The sequence below is a fragment of the Pteropus alecto genome, unplaced genomic scaffold (genome assembly GCF_000325575.1).
Source record: "Pteropus alecto unplaced genomic scaffold, ASM32557v1 scaffold14, whole genome shotgun sequence".
In the NCBI taxonomy this organism is placed as follows: Eukaryota; Metazoa; Chordata; class Mammalia; order Chiroptera; family Pteropodidae; genus Pteropus; species Pteropus alecto.
In genome coordinates this window covers 18,331,509-18,347,891 of record NW_006436810.1, presented here as the reverse complement: position 1 = coordinate 18,347,891, position 16,383 = coordinate 18,331,509, and positions in this window count along the sequence as shown.

Sequence of the window (16,383 nt, the reverse complement as noted above, 5' to 3'; positions counted from 1 at the left end):
CTTCCGCCGAGGCCGGAGAAACGGGGAACGCCCGGCCGCCCGGGCTGCCCGCGAGGCCGGTGCTCACTTCCCCGTGCGAGCGGCGGAGGTGCGCTGCGACCGGTCGGTCCTTCGTGATCATAGCTCACGTACACTACGCCATGCGGTGGTTCTTGTCGGCGGGGGACATGCCCAGGACGTGCATTAAGCAATCCATGTCTCGAGCATTGGGAAAATCAGTTTCTGCCAACTCGCGTTCTCTCTCTCAGCCAACGGTTGCTCATTTAACTTGGGCCGGTAGGAATGCGCGCGCGTCAACACGACGCCGACCACCGGCTTCCCGTGCGGAAAAACACACAAATAGAATATCTGTCATTTTGTCAGGTCCAGACCTTCTCCCGCGAAGCTGGTTCTCCCCAGTGATGACAGCGGCCACTGGCCAAAGACAGGAGCACCGATATTTGGTCATTGACGATACGCCGGCAAATGTATCCGGCTATTCACCCCACGCCCACACAGACGAACTTGGCACATCCTAGTTCTACGTGCTAGAAAGTTCCTGGGTGATTTACAACCTGCGCTCCGTGCCCTAGTCCTCACCCTGGGGTGTTGTGTGTGGTAACAGTTTCAGCAAGCGCGGCTAAAAGAGGAGCTTTTACGGAACCACACGGGGAGCGGAGCGCCGCGGCCAGGTGTGGAAGCCTCGCAAAGCCGGACGGGATGCTCTGAGCGCACCTGTACGAAACGTGACGGACGTCACGAAGTTTCAGAAATGCCAAACGAAATACGTGAGAGAAGTGAAAGCACAGACATTTCTGAAATGTTCCTGCTGCTTTAAACGTTTTTTTTTTTTAAGTTGAAATTTTCGGCCGTAGTTCTTGGGCTTATACAAAGTCACAAAGTCAAAAGATAGGGCTTTTCTTCCCCAGGGCACTTGGGAGGCGATCCAGTTGCAAGTTCGAGGACCCTGTCTTTCCGCGCTCTTAATTCAGCCTTGGCTTCTAGACTGTGCTTGACAGAGGTGGCAAACCGAATGCAGACAGGAGAGAAGGACTCGGTGTCGCAAACGCGTATAAGCAACACGACACATCTGTGAGCACAAAGCGGGGCATGTAAGGGACGAAATGACAACATCCTCGCCCAAAATAAGGAGTGTGATCTTTTGTATTTTCTAGATTATATACTTAAAAAAAAATCGCAGGCTGAGATTTGCCTCTTTTGAAGCCGCGAAAGCGTCTTCACGGCTCAAGCGTGGGTGTGTATAGAAGGGTGGGGGCGGGAGAGGAAGAGACAAGGGTTTTCTGGGTTCGTGGGTGGACACCAGGAACGACCACATGCCGAGGCCGGGTGTCTGACCGTCAGGGGCATCGGCCTCTGTCTGGACGTCCGCAGCGGCCGCTAGTGCTGCCGTCGGAGCTGCGGTGGCCAGCCACCTGACGACGGCGAAGGACGCTTTTCTTTCCTGTTCCGTTTGGCACGGGAGGAAGCCCCTCCCCTTTCCTGCTTCGATGCACACAAAGGACTCAGTATCCTTAGCGCATTAACACCACGGAAGGGACAGGGAGAATGTTCGAGGCGCTGGAGCAGACAGTCGATGCCGTAGTTAAGTCCTGAGTGAATAACCGCGAGCTCCGGGTTCCAGGAAACCGCGCTGTCGTGCCCATGATGTAATTCAGGATTACGTGTCATTTCACTTTATCTCAAAGAAGCGTGCACTTGAAAGCCGAGCGCTCCTCAGCTTGGCCCTGGGCCTTCCCGAGCATGTCTGGACCGGCATCTGACTCATTCATAGGTAGCAAAAAAAAAAAAAAAAAGATTATTGCGAAAGAGATCTGGCCTCAATTTTTAAAGAATTTTAAGTCAGACGGTGGCCAGGCTCGGGAAGGACATCTCTGGGTCTGGTCAGCAGATGAAGTCCGTCCCATGGTGGTGTCGTTATTTTTAAAGTGTTAAGGAAAATCCATTCGTTTGAATATTTTTCCTTAAAATGCTAACAAGGATGGCAATCGGTGGCCATGACATTGTGGTTTCCTGACATGGACACCCCGTATGAGGTGCTTTCTGGTGACGATGGCCTGACACGTGGAAACCTAGGTCGGTCGGCCCTTCTGAAAATCGGAGTTGCAGGTGCCTAAAAGTGAGACAGCGTTTGAAAAGGCCTCTCCCTCTTCCTTCACTGTGGCAGACAGAGCCAGGCGGCCTCAGTGGGTCCCTTTCTCCCCACAAAGTCACAGGTGATCACATCCATTTAAGGGCTCATTGTCCGGCCGAAGAAGTGGCAGTTAAGTTAAAACTTACTGAAGGCTGCTGTGGCTTCTTCTTGACACCCAGCCTGTTAATTCGAGGACTTTGGTTTTGTGTGTGTGTGCGTGTGTGTGTGTGTGCGTGTGGTTCTTTTTCTTTCTTTCCTATGGACCATCTAGGTTCTTTGCTTCAGCTCGCTTCTCTCTCCCACCTCGGTCCCACCCCTGGCACTGCATTAACTGTTGCAATGGCAAATAAGAGAATAAGTAAAATGAATCAGCTTTGCTACGTCTCAGTAGCTCTGGATATGTGTCGCGTAGTGGCCCAGTATCAGATACACTAAAAGGAGGTCGGTACTGGAAAAACTGGAGACAGTTTCTCCATCCGCTGATGGCCCAGAGTGGCTGGGAGACTCGGGCTGGCTGTGGGCCGGGGGCGCCTGCACGCAGCCTCGATCTGCCTTGACTCGCCTGCGATCACGGATGAGCACTCGACCTCCCTGCCCCACAGTTCTTTACAGCGTGGGGACCGCAGCGCCCAGCCCATTGGTCCTTGTGCAGCGTAATTAGATCATAGAAAGCACTCGGTGGAGTGGCTGCTCGTCACGGCGACGGATGCTGCCAGCAGCACGAGCTCCAACGATGACTTCCTATGAGACGGACTTTGTGTGGTCTGTAGAGTCACCATAGGGTCCTTGAGGACAGAAATCCACAAGGTTCATGAAAAAAACGGAATTAAAATGGAAGAACCGCATGATGTCAAAATGTAAAAATATGCAGGAGGAAGACCGAAATGTCACGGAACGTGAGCAGCGATGGCCTCTGGAGGGAGGGATTTTGGGGGATCTTGAGTGCTAATTTATCCTTTCTCGGTTCTTTGAAATAATTGTGTTATTTTTACAATAAGAGATCCTTTCCCAAACCTCAAAAAATAAAACGAGAAAAGAAAGTTCTATGTATTTCATTTATTCAAGCGACAAAGACACAACATTGTGAATTTAAAAGCTGTTTACATGTGATCAAATAAAAACACGGAGGCCACTTGGTCCCACAGGCCGTGCTGTTAAAAACAATAGTTAGAGACTTTAACGTAGTAAAAATTAAAGCAAAAGACAAGGCGCGTGAGGCTGGCTCTTCTCTCATAGGAGGGAGTCTAGAAGAAAGACGTCGACCCGCGAACACGCCATGGATCAGCTTCGCGTGGTGCCCCCTCCATCTCGAGGCTCAGACGCAGGGTCCCGAGTTTGCACAGGGGAGCTGGGCTCTGCTGCGTGTTGGGGAGTCCGCTCCCAAGATCCAGTGGGTTTGGAGGAGCGGGGCCCGGGCGGAGAGAGGCGGGCAGGGCTGTGCCGAGCGCGGCCGGAGGAATTCGCTTCTCGGCGGCAGCCTGGGAGTTGCACATTAACTAGTCCTGTGACCACAGGAGAGTTTAATTGTTTTCTATTTGGTATCTTTTTAGCCAGAGGACTTTTCTCTGTATCGATAAACATTACATTAATTTTCCATTGTTCTGGTTAGTTCTAAGATACAGTGGGTCAAATTCAAGTCTCATTAATCCGGCTGGAAAAATCCCAAAGAAAGCAAAACCAGAGCAAGTCTCCGAAATCTAGTCAGGAAGTGATGTCAGCCGCCGAAGCTTTGCTTCCAAGCTGGTGTGTTTTCCCTGCCTGCGCTCCTGTGCGTGGGAACGACCGAGCCCCAACGTGGTGCCGCCGGACCAACGTCCACGGCTCATTCTCTGACACGCGATCGGCCATCTGCTGACCTGCGTAAAAACCGGGGGTGTCACGAGGGAGGGAGGGCACCCCGCGCGGACACGAGCAGCTGGATGGAGGTGCTGGCGGTCAACTGACCCAAGGCCCTGCGTGTTGTCCGCATGTGACCCCAAAGCCACGATTCACACCCCAGGGGAATCGCCGCTTCCCGCTTCCCCGCCTGCAGGCTCCGCCCAGCCCGGAGCCGGTGGCCCCGCACTGCTCTGCATCCGGGGGACGGGGACGTGGAGATAATCGCGGGACTCAGTCCTGATAAGCACCCGGCCTTTGACTTTGAAGTCGCAGACGGCTCCCTGATAGCCCGTATCGCCGTCCCAGCCGCCTGTGCGCGCGCTTCCTCCTCTCTGCGGGCTGCTCTGCGGGTGGGGGGTGGGGGTGGGTGGTCCTGACGCGTGCGCCCTGGCGCGACCTGGGAGAGGGGAGATCTTGGCGAGACTCGGTGAGGACCGCGGTGCGGGAGAGGGACCGGTTCATTCCCACTACCTCGGGGCTGGACAAGGCAATTACCAGCGCCCAGGCCATAAAGCAGTTGTTAATTACAGGTTTATGCCAAAGTAGGAACTCAGGAACTGAAGGTTACAAAGTGGCACTTAAAATAAGTTACAGGCGATTTCTTTTCTCCTTCTGAGTGGAATAACTTAGTTGACATTCAGGTTTGGGCCTGGCAGGGAAAAGGACTCAGCGACGTCGAGCGAAATAACTGATTTTCCCTCTACCCCCCACTTTGCTCTCGGTAACCGGCGGCTCCGTTTTCATTTTCCTAATTATATTCTGAAATCTTGCAGTTGTGGGACCAAGACGGCCTTGGGTATCAGACACATCTCCTCCCAGCTCGGGCGGTGACGCTGGACATTCAGAGACCGAATGTGAGCTGTCACCTATTGGCCACGCCTCCCTGGAGGCCCAAGAGCCCCGAGGGGGCGGAGCATCCCTCTAGCCACCTGCTACAGCCAGACACTGTGGCCCGCTCGTGGGGAGGCCAGATACACCGTCTCAGCTCCCAAGGGACACTTCCCCAAGGAGGGGGAGGCTGGTCTGTGAAATGGTCTGTCCTAAAGGGTTGAATCCTCTTGGAAGCGATCTGCATTTTCTGTTCTGACTCCAGAGTCAGCAAGTCAGGCGGAGGGAGCCTCCAGCGGGGACTCCATGGTGCCTCCTCGCTGCATGTGTGAGCTGCTGACAAGCATGTGTGTGGCACGTGTGTGCGTGTATGTGTGTGGGATGGGTATGTACGTGCGCGTATGTGCATGTGTGTGTTTATGCTTGGAGGGTACATATACATGTGTGTGTATGTGTGGTGGGTGTGTATGCGTGCATGTGTGTTTATGTGGAGAGTGTGTGTGCATGTGTGCATGCATGTGTTTATGTGTGGAGTGTGCGTGTGTACGCATGGAGGGTGTGTGTGCATGTGTGTATGCGTGTGTGCATGAATGGAGGGTGTGTGCATGCGTGTATGTGTGTGGGACGGGTATGTACGTGCATGTATGTGCATGTGTGTGTTTATGCTTGGAGGGTACATATACATGTGTGTGTATGTGTGGTGGCTGTGTATGTGTGCATGTGTGTTTATGTGGAGGGTGTGTGTGCATGTGTGCATGCGTGTGTTTACGCATGGAGGCTGTGTGTGCACGTGTGCATGTATGTGTTTACATGTGGAGGATGTGTGCATGCGTGTGTTTACACATGGAGAGCGCGTGTGCATGTGTGTATGTGTGGAGGGTGTGTGTGCATGTGTGTATGTATGCATGCATGCATGGAGGGTGTGTGCATGTGTGTATGCGGGTGTTTACGTGTGGCGGGTGTGTGTGCATGTGTGTATGTGCGTGTTTATGTGTGGAGGGTGTGCGCGTGTGTGTGCGCACGCCGTGTTGTACGGTGCCAGCCTCTGGGGCTGGCGGTCATGGCTTTCTCGTGTCTGTGGCCCCGGTGCCCGGCCCCGTGACGGCAGACAGCAGGTGCTCACCCCACGCCTGCTTGAAAGCGTGGCTACCGCACGGCTAACCCAGCTTTCTGCATGCTGCCTTTCGCCCGCCTGGGACAGGAACAGGCTCAGCGCGCTCCCCCCTGGGGGACTCTGTTGGTTCGTGTGCTCAGGACTGGGGCACCGTCAGACACACATCCACTAGCACTCGAGGTAGTAAACGGCTCCCAGATGCCTGGCTTCCTGGAGGGAAGTGGGGACACGTGACGCCTCGTGCCCATGCTTGGCCTGCCTGCTGTGCCGCGCTGAGCCCCCGGGAAGGGTGGGAACCCTTGTCAGAGACGAGGTATGGTGATGGTGACCGCATTCATGGGGGTTCCGTGCTGGCTGCTCTCTGCACGGCCCCATTTAGCCTTCCCCACAGCCCCGAGGGCAAGCTGCACCGCTGTCACATTCTGGAGTTGGGCACTGAGTCGCCAAGGTGCTGAGTGGCCAGGCCTCGCGGGCACAGCCCTTGTGCTTCGAGACCCGTGAGTCTAGATCGAGCCTGCGAGCACGCCAAGCCCACGGGGACACGAGCCTCAGCACCTGGCCTGCGCGTGAGCGGCTCACGTGAGGGCCCACGGCCTAGGGGTTGATGGGGCTGGCGTGTCTCCTCCACCTCCCACCGGGGACTGTCCCTAGGTCCCTGGGGATTATGGCGGGAAGGGATGCACTGAACATCCACACCTTACAGTCCACACGAGGCCAGAGTGAGCATCAAAATGAGCTCGAGGGCTTAACCAAGCAGCGGAGGATGTCCTTGTCACATACACGCGGGCCGCTGCAGACAAGCCGGAAGCAAGGGAGCCTCTGCCTGTCCCAGACGCACCCTCCGCTCACCCACTCCAGTTTCCCCTGCTGCCCCGGCGTTGCTTGCTGTGCCCACTGTGGGGGAGGGCACACGTCCTCACCCCTCCAGTGTCCCGGCCTGCACACACAGCCACATGTGCACGCAGACAGGCATGTACACACAGACACATACGCACACACAGCCACATGTGCACGCAGACAGGCATGTACACACAGACATATACGCACACACAGCCACATGTGCACGCAGACACATACACACACACAGCCACATGTGCACGCAGACAGGCATGTACACGCAGACACAAATGCACACAGACAGGCGTATACACACGGACATGCATGTACACACAGGAGTCCTCCCAGCAGGGGAGTAAAGAGAGCTCTCGGTGACATTGTTCCATTGCGTCTTTTGCAGATGAGTCACCTTTGACCATAGCAGATGCGTCCTGTATTCCAATCAAAGCGCTGCTCTGTCACGTCACAGGACACTCTCGTGAGGTAGGCACGGCTATCCCTGTGCCACTGACGAGGAGGTGCTTGGGGACATTAAGGGACCCCCAGGTCTGGGGCTGGGCTGAAACCAGGTTTCTCTCCTCATGGCCTCTTACTTGTCCTTAACTGTCCCTTGAGGGAGAGAAAGACATAAAGAAAGGCCTTTTCTTTTTTCTCTTTTTAAACGACGAAGCAATAGAGATGTCAAGATGGAGGGAGAAGTCATTTTAAGGCCACAAAGAAGCTCACGAGCTAAGGAGGAAGGCGATCTTATTTTAACCCAGGTTTTTCTGACCCTCATGCTCTGTTTTTTACAATCTTACTGAAAACACTTACATTAAACTAGAAATTAATAGTTCATTTTCCAAATTCTCCGCAGAGCCCTTTCCGAGTTGGAAATGGTGTTTGAATTTATGTTAGTATGTTCAGGATCCACAAAGGGCAGATTATTCGGTAACAATGTTTCCAGGAAGAAACGTGGCAAATGCCCCCAATGCACTAACCCGTCCTGGTGAGAAAAATGAGCCAGTCGGCAAGTCGCACAGGATCAGGGCCGTGCACCTGGTTCCCGAGGGATGCAGGCCGGGGACCAGCACACGCACCTTCTGGAAACCCACCGCCCGAGTGTCTGGAAGTGGGGCCGCGCTCGGCTGCGTCACATGGAACCTACCCCAGCGCCTGAACTCCCAGTGCTTAAATCAAAGGCCTGACACACACACACACACACGCACACGCGCACACGCACACGCACGCGCACACACAGCGGAGCTACTGAAGGTCAGTGTGTCTTCTGAGGGGGGGTCCTGATGGGTCCGCGCCCAGCGTCTGACGCGTGGTGGTGGGTGATGGGTGCTGAGGACGCTGCCCGCCCCGCTGTCCCCGCAGGTGCCCCTGAGTCCAGGTTAAAGCCGGTGTGAGAGGAGGCAGGTCAGGAAACAGCATCTTGGATACTGAGGCTTCTGAGGATGGCTAGAAAGACAAAAAGTGACAGCTCAGCAACTACGTCTAGAACGCCCTGATGCCTTCTCACGGTCGTTGGTCAGGTCTGCTTCTCGGTCCCTCTCTGCGGCTTCTTAACTCTCTCGGACGCTGGAGTTCACCGGACAGCGGGCTCCGCCCGCCGAGGCCCCCTCCCCGCAGCCTCCCACCCATGGTGGCGCCGACAGGCAGCGAAGCCCCGAAAGGCCAAACTGCCACACGAGCCGTTTTGCACTCGCTGAGCGTAAGTTTTTTGTCTCGTCCGATGTTTTGGGTGAACTGTCTGCTGCTGCGGTCTTCACAAACCACTGGTTCTCCTGGTCGTCGCCGGCCAGCGATGCCCAGCAGAGCAATGGGGCCAGAGGGGGCTCCCTCGGGGACGGGGCAGACCCCACACAGTCTGCGGAGCAGGCCTCTGCCCGCCCAGGAGCTGTTCCGAAGCCTCTTTGGGAGCAAAGCCGGTGACTTAGCTCCTAACGGTCACACTGGGGCTCTAGAGGAAGGAGCTGACTTTGCTTTAAGCCAAAAGAGCGAGGATTCAACTTAAAGTGGCAGCAGGATGTCGCCTAGGAGTGGCGTCACCCGGGGCAGCTTCGGTTGCTCAGGCTCCTTCAGAGCTGCCTCCCAACACGGGGGCTGCTGGACATGGGAGAATCGTTCTGCATCTTTCTAGAATCTGACCGCCAGCCCGCACTCACTCCCGAGGCTTCGACTGTTACCCGTTGGGCTCCACTGGCAATGACTAGCTGAGAACAAGAGTGTCTTAATTTTTCGACCTTTGAAAACGCCTGCCCTGATCAGCATGGTGAAGTTCAACATTAGCAGAGGGACCACGGCTCGTGACTTAGACGCTGCCGCCCACCGGGAGGGTCGCTGATGGCCAGCAGCCCGCCTGTGCAGAGAGCGTGACGGGGAGCAGGGGGGCTGGGGAGCACCCCCCGGGGGGAAGGTGGGCGAAAACGGGCTTGGGGGTCGCTGTGGGTCTGTCCCCAGTGTCCTGTGACGCAGACAAAGGGGTGGGCAGACAACGAAGGTCCGGGTCAGAGCGTGCGTCCGGCGGAAGCAGAGGAAGGCATGTCGGACACAGGCTAGAGGCCAGTCCAGTGGGTCAGAGAGGAGGGGACAGGACATGGGACACCCGCGGGGGAGGCGAGTGCTGCCAGGCGAGGCGCCAGGGACCCGGCGAGCGCAGGCCACAGGAAGTGAACACTGAGCGCCCCGTCCCCCGCGAGAGCCCGCTTCTCACCGCTGTTCGCTGGCTCCAACGTGTAATTTAAAAAAAAATAAAAATGTTGTTTTTATTAACACGGAATGATTTTATTATTGTCTTTCTCAAATAATGGAATATTTTAAAGACCTCTCGGTTTGAAGAGTGTGAGCGTCTGCACGTTTGAGAAATGCTATAATAAATGGTTTGGGGGAATTGCGGTTAATATAATAAGTCAAGGCAAGAAGGTGATACAGTTGTTGGAAAGATGATAAAACTATCATTTCCCACCTGAAAATGAAGATGAAACAGGTGGAAACTGATTTAAAGAACAATAAAATTTGACCAAGATGGCAAGAGACAAGTATTGGAACATTAACCATTTTCTTATATAACCTTAATAACCCTCACGGAAATGTAGGGGGGAAGTTCTCTTATATGCTACAAAACGCCTAAAGACAGTAAGACATGGGCAGGATTTTTAAGAAGAACACCCCAAACTTTACTGAAAAACAAACAACAAGATTCGCGTAAGTGGAAGATGCTCTATTCTAGATGGGAACACGGTCCGGGAAGGTCTGGGCTCGCCCAGGGTCGGTTTCGAGGTTTATACAATCCCCATCGAACTTCCCACAGGATTCTTTTTAGAACTTGCAAACCGACTTACAGAGTCGAACCTAGTCACACACACGCGTGTGAGCACAGTCGGGCGTGTGTGTGGCTCCAAGCGTCGCACGCTGGAGGCCGAGCGAGCGACTGTGCCCGAGCACACGGAGGAAGTCGGCGCCTGGAGCAGGGGACATGGGGACAGTGACGACCCAGGAACGGCAAAGGCCGCCGACGGGCAGTCTGCACGTGCAACTTCGTCCCGTGTGAGGGGCAGGACGGGACGACACGGGTGTTCATGGCACAGGCTGCGCGCGGACCGGAGCCGGCCGTCGTCACCGCGAAATGACATGTTCCCATCTTTGGCCCTTTGAGCCATGGTCATGCTGTCATTTGGGCCAGAAATGGAACACGACACCTCCGCCCCGGGCCACCTCCGCCCTGGGCCCCCTTCCGCCCGGGCCACCTCCGCCCCGGGCCACCTCTGACTACACTGGCACCTCGCACTCAAGATCATGGTCCAGCTTCGCTCGGTGAGGCGTTCAGTGGGCGGCCACCCTGTGCTGGGCGTCGGAGAACCCTGGACCTCGGCCGTCCGCCGAGGACAAGCCTCACGCACCCGCACAGGCGGCGAGAAAACAGAAATGATGTGATTCGGGGCGGGGGTAAATCGAGGGTGGGGGCCCCAAGGAGGGTTTGTGGGGAACCCCAGGACAGGATGGCCGCTCCCCCCGGGGGGCCCGGCCGCGGCTTCTCATCTGTAAGTCGGGTGGCGGTGCTGCTCTCCTGACGCCCTCTGACCCCCGCTCCCTGTTCGCTCCCGCGGCTCCCGCCACAGCGCACGCGGTCCGAGATCTGCCGGTCGTCTGCCCGCCGCCCGCTCCGTGAGCGCGCAGCGCCCCGTCCTGGTCGTCCTGGGACCTGAGCCGAGAGTGTGCCTGGGTGCGGGAGTGGCTGGCGGGGAGACCGAATAACCACCCCCTGGACCTGCTCCCGGAACTAGGAGAGATGGGCGTGTGGGGTCACGTGTAGCCGACGCACAGGAAGTACCAGCTCATTGTTGCTACTGCGGCCATTGTCCCCGAGGCACGCATTACGAGTCACACAGTAGCAGGTGGGGACGCTGATGAAATCCCCGAGAAAAGAAGCTGCACAACGTCAGGAAGCCCGTTGATCTTGAACCCACGAGCCTGGCACCTAACGAGTGCACGGTGACGCTGCCCCTGGAGCGAGTCGCATGACTGTCATCGTCCCCCCCACTCAGTGTGAGGCTGGTCCCGATGGCCTCCCCCAATCGCACGCTGTTCCTCCTGCGAGAGCAGCCCGTGGAGACCTGGGGGCCACAGATGAGCAAGGACAGGAGGTGGCCCGCGTCAGCCTGGCAGCACTGGGCTTCCTGCCTTCGCAGAGGGCTGTGGCCCCTGTCGGGACAAATCTCTTGGAAAACCGTGCAAGGTGGCGTGATTCGGTGGGTGGGTGGGTGGCCTTTCCCTGTTGGGGACCAGTAGCCCCTATTTTATTTATGATTTTAGTCACTCGCTTGCTTGACTTGGTTTAAAAACCCGACATCCAGTAGCCGAGCAGTGTCTCACCCCGTGGGGCAGCCCTCAGACGCCGGGCGCCGCAGGCACGGCCGCCGAGCAGGGCCTCCGCGGGGTCGACGGGGACGTCTCTGGAAACCAGAGCTGTTTTGCAAGGCCGAGTGAAAGACGCGTCTCAGGAAAGCACGGCCCCCTCAGACGTGAACTCCCGTTCCACAAATCGTCATGTTCAGGTGCAGCGGCCACATTCATTGTCTTCTTTAACTTGTTGAAAAATAATTTTCTACTTGGCCTGCAAACCAGGGTTGAAAAACATCGACTCTTTTCCATTGATTTTCCAGAAGAAAAGAATTAGCAAAAGCAGGTACCTTGTTAGGAGCAGATTATGCATAAAAGGAATGTACAAAGCATCGGGATGAAAAGCTCTCGGTCACTGAGATGCTTCAAGTTGGCGTCTGGGACAAGTGCCTCTTAGGTCATTTCAAGCTGAGGCCCCTCTCGGGACCTGCGGTGGGTTAATTGACGTTTGTGCTCCCCGACGTTGGGCAACTTTGTGCAGGGCGGACTTGGAGTACGCTGCTGCGGCTTTGCAATGTGCAAACGAGCATGGAGTCGCAGGTGGCAGCTCTAGTCCCCTAGTAATTTTTTTTTAGAGGGGGAGGGGGAGAGAGGGTTGGAAGGGAGAGAGAGGAGGAATTCTTGGAGGTCCTGAAGCTCAACAGGTGGAGAGGTCATTGTGAGTCCCTTGAGAAGTCTGCCACAGTCAGCACATGACCTCGCACCCCCACTGCCAGGCACCCCAGAGCGTTCTCAACAGCGTTACGCAAAACAGCCAAAAAGTAGAAATGACCCAGATAGGGTGTCCGCCCGAGGTGAGCAGGGAGAGGGCGCGTGCCAGCCGCACCGCGGAACGTTGTCCGGCCATCGGGGGGCGAGGCGCTGACCCACCCAGGCCTGCAGGAGCCTTGCAGGCCGGCGGGCTGCTCAGGGCAGGGCGCCAGCTGGGGAAGGCCACTTATCATTCAATGGCATTTACGTAAACGTCCAGGACAGCAAATCTGGGGACGGACAGGAGGTTTGTGGCCGCCTGGGGGTGGGGCCAGGGCTGGGAGACCCAGTCGGTACAAGCTTTCTTTCTGGGGCGACAAAAATCTTCTGAAATTAGCGTATGGTGATGGTCACATAATCGGTTCCGAGAACACACTTGGTGACTGAGTGGAGTGAGTTTAACTGAACTTCGCGGAGTGTGAGTGACAGCTCCGCGACGCTGCTCCGGCAGGAAGACGTCCGATGGGCTCAGAGCTTGGTGCTCGGTCCAGTGGCTTCTCTGCTTGGGGCGACTGTACACGCCCCAGCCTCCAGGGGACACGGCCGGAGGGAGGCCGCCTCCTCCAGGCAGCCTGCCAGAATGCGCATTCCTCTGCCGACTCCAGAGCTGGCGGGAGCAACCTGCGGGGAATACTGAGCCCCAGGCAGCAGGCGATGGGCTCTGCTGGGGCAGTGCTGGGGTGTCATGCAGGGCACGCAGGGGTGTCCCATACAGAGCCAGTTCTCCAGAATGATCCGGTAGGGAGAGCTCTGACTGTGTGTGACTTGGCTTTCGTCGCCCCTGAGAATACCCCAGAGTAGGGGCGATGCTGGTGGTCTGGGTGCAGCCGCCATCTGCCGTCTTGGCTGCCGACAGCCGGTGCTGACCTTTCCAAGCCCGAGGGACACGGCCCCCGGGGAGCTGAACGGTTGTGAAGTCCGCAGAGGAGCTGCCCGCGTGACTGGGGGACCATGCTTGTCCTTCCCCACAGGGGAACAGGGCCTGGGGGTGTCCTCTGGGGGGAAATCGGGGTGTGGACGGAGGCTGGAAAGGAGCCTCGCTGAGCCAGTGAGTCCCCAGGACTGTGGCTCCGGCCGCCCGGGCTGGACCTTCCTGGGCTCAGAGCTGGGAGCTCGGCCACGGCTGAGAGGCTTGGGCAGGGGCCACTGTGGCCCGGAGAAGGACCGCAGGCCTTCGTGGAGTTGGGGGGAGGCTCCCTCCAGCTCGTGCTGGGCTTTCCCCCAGTCTCGCCTGCTTCTCTTCCTGTTCGGCGTTTGCTGGTTCCAGAGGGTGTGGGGTGTAGTGGGGTGCACTGAGCTGGGGGCCCCGACAAGCCCCCCTGAGGCTTCCGTGGAGGTTCCAGCTCCAGCCTCCCCGGTCCTCTGCCCCGGCCCTCCCCACCTCCTTATACTTAGTGGTCACATGGGAGCAGGGCCTGCGGGTGGCGAGCGGGCAGCCGGGCCGTCCCTCCTCTGACTGCGGCACAGAGCAGGGGCTTTGAGGCGCATGAGTGCGCGGCAAAGCCGGCTGCCAGGGCGGGCGGCACCCCGGTGTCCGGCACGCGGCCCGGGCCGAATGTGTGCATGCAGGTGGCTCGGGGGTGTTGCTGGTCAGCCCGCCAGGTCGCCCCCTCCCGCCCACTTCAGCCAGACTGCATCTCAAACCCCAGCGACGGCGCGGGCCTCTTGGAAAGTACTTGACGTGTGATTTAGGAAAAGTCTATTCCAGGAGCGAGAGGGGTCCCAGGCCTGCTGCAGTGTGTCCAGAATGGCGGTGGGTCAGTCTGCACTGCGAAGTCAGTAAGGGCATGCCCGCAAAACAGGCGCTGTCCCCAGCCTTGTGGCCGCCTGGCTCCCGCCTTCCCCCGGAGGCATCCCCGGCCGGCTTGCGGTGCGTGGGGCTCAGCACTGTCCGTCACGCGCGGGCTGGCCTGGCGTTTCGCAGGGAGGAGGGGTGGTCAGTGACCAGTGCCTCACCGTAGTGATAAACCATCTAGACAGCAATGCACACTCACTCCCCTAGAATGTAACTGCCGTCAGGACAGCCCACAGGGAACTGACCCCGTCTGTCCCACGGGGGTCTGAGAGCCCCCCGCTGTCCCACGCACATCCCAGCTGCCTGGGCCCGTGGGAAAAATGTCCTGGTGTCCCCGCCTGCGGATCTGGCATCTGGGAGCACCGTAGCCCTGGACAGCTGGGCACCTGGCTCTGAGTGTCTTGGTGCATGTGCCTCGTGGGGCCTTGGCCCACCAGGGACGGTCCCCGTGTCAGCCGTTAAGGTGCTGCCCGCACCGCCCTCTGCTGTGTGCTCTCTGTGGTTCTGCAGTGGACCCTGTGCTCCGGGCAATGGAGGCGCCCCGGCACGCTCGGGGGCCGCCTCTGTGCAAACGCGTGGCCCCCGCCGAGACCGCAGAACCGCCCACCGGCCACGGGGACACTGCCCCTCGCCTGGCCCGGCCCGGCATGTCGACCTCCCGTCACGCTGTGCTGTGGAGCCTGGGGGTCACTGAGCCCAGCCCATGGATCGTGGACTAGCCCACGGAGTAGTGGGGTGCAAACAGATCGCCCCAGGGATTACGTCCCCTTCTCACGCTCACGTGTGCACACGCGGCTGCAGCACGCGTGACAGTGGCCCACGCGTGAACCTCCACGACGGCGCGTGACTGTAAAAGCGTTCGGTTTATGACTTAGAGTAAATTCTTTGCAGCGGGACGTTACATGCCCAACGCCACATTTCCTGTGCCTTGACGGTTTCGTCCTTCAGATGCCCGGCCGGCACTTGCCTCGCTTCTGCCTCCGGCTCGACTTCAGCGCAGCCCCAGCCACGGCCCAGCAAAAGGGGTGGCGGCCACGGCCTTTTCACGCTCGTCCCAGCTCCCGGCTCCGCCTGTGCTCACCAGATCTCTCCCGGTCTCTCCTCGTGGTGCCGTGGCATCTCGTGGCGTCGGACCACGGGCGGGATTCTGTGGGCTCGGGCTGGAAGGAGAGGACCACCCTGCGCCCGAGGCCTGTGTTACGCTTCGCAGGCGAAGGGACCCGAGAGAAGAAGAGATTCCGAAGAAGCGGGGTGAGGGCGGGGGGGAGACGCAAGGCCACCCCGTGCCTCTTCCAGGCTTCGGCCACCGCGGGCCTGAGGTGGACCAGGTGCAGAGGCTGCTCGACGTGGAGCGAGGGGGCTGCTTCGTGAGCATAACCAGTGTGCCAGCCACTGGCCTGACCCCGCCCGACCCCGCCGGCCCGGCCTGACCGCGGTTTGCCGTGGCGGCTCCAGCCAGCGCTTCCGCGCCCGCGCCTGCTGCAAAGTTTCCTAAGGAATTTACATAACTGTCCACGATTCCAGCCTCTGCCTTTCAATACTGGCCCCCTGCCGACTTCCCGCAGTATATCCATCACGCGCCCCGGGCGCCCGTGCGGTCCGCCGTCTGTGAGGCGTTCTGGAGACTGTAAATAAATGCCACAGCGCCAAGAGGCAGACGCGATGGAGCCGGTCAGAACTGGATGCTGGCAGCAAAGTTATAATTACAGTGGAGTGGCATGAGGTGAGTCCCTTCCATCCATAGATTTAATTGTCATCGGCTGCTGGGGACGGGGTACGGGATGGGGAGGGGGCACGCAGAGCGCCCGGGCCAGCCGATGAGCTCATCAGCACGTCTCCAAGACAGAGGCGTGCGCCCTGACACCTGCCGGCATGTCTGCAGAGACGGGGCTTTCAAAATGGCAGCCGATGGTTTTTCAAAGAAAGTGAGCAACAGTAAACGTTTAGAAGGCCGGCTCTTTCCGAAGGTGCAGCCTGTGGGTTTGCACCTGCACACTCATGCCCCAGGTGTGCCGCTCCCAGGTGCGGGGTCCGCTCGCTCCCCGCCCCACGCCGACCGCGGGTCCTCGCCCGTGTTTGCGATTGTGTCGGGCAGAGCTTCGGGTTCCTTCCTGGGTGGGGTCGCGGTCCGGCGGATGCAGCCCGGCTGACGGCTCTTCCGCT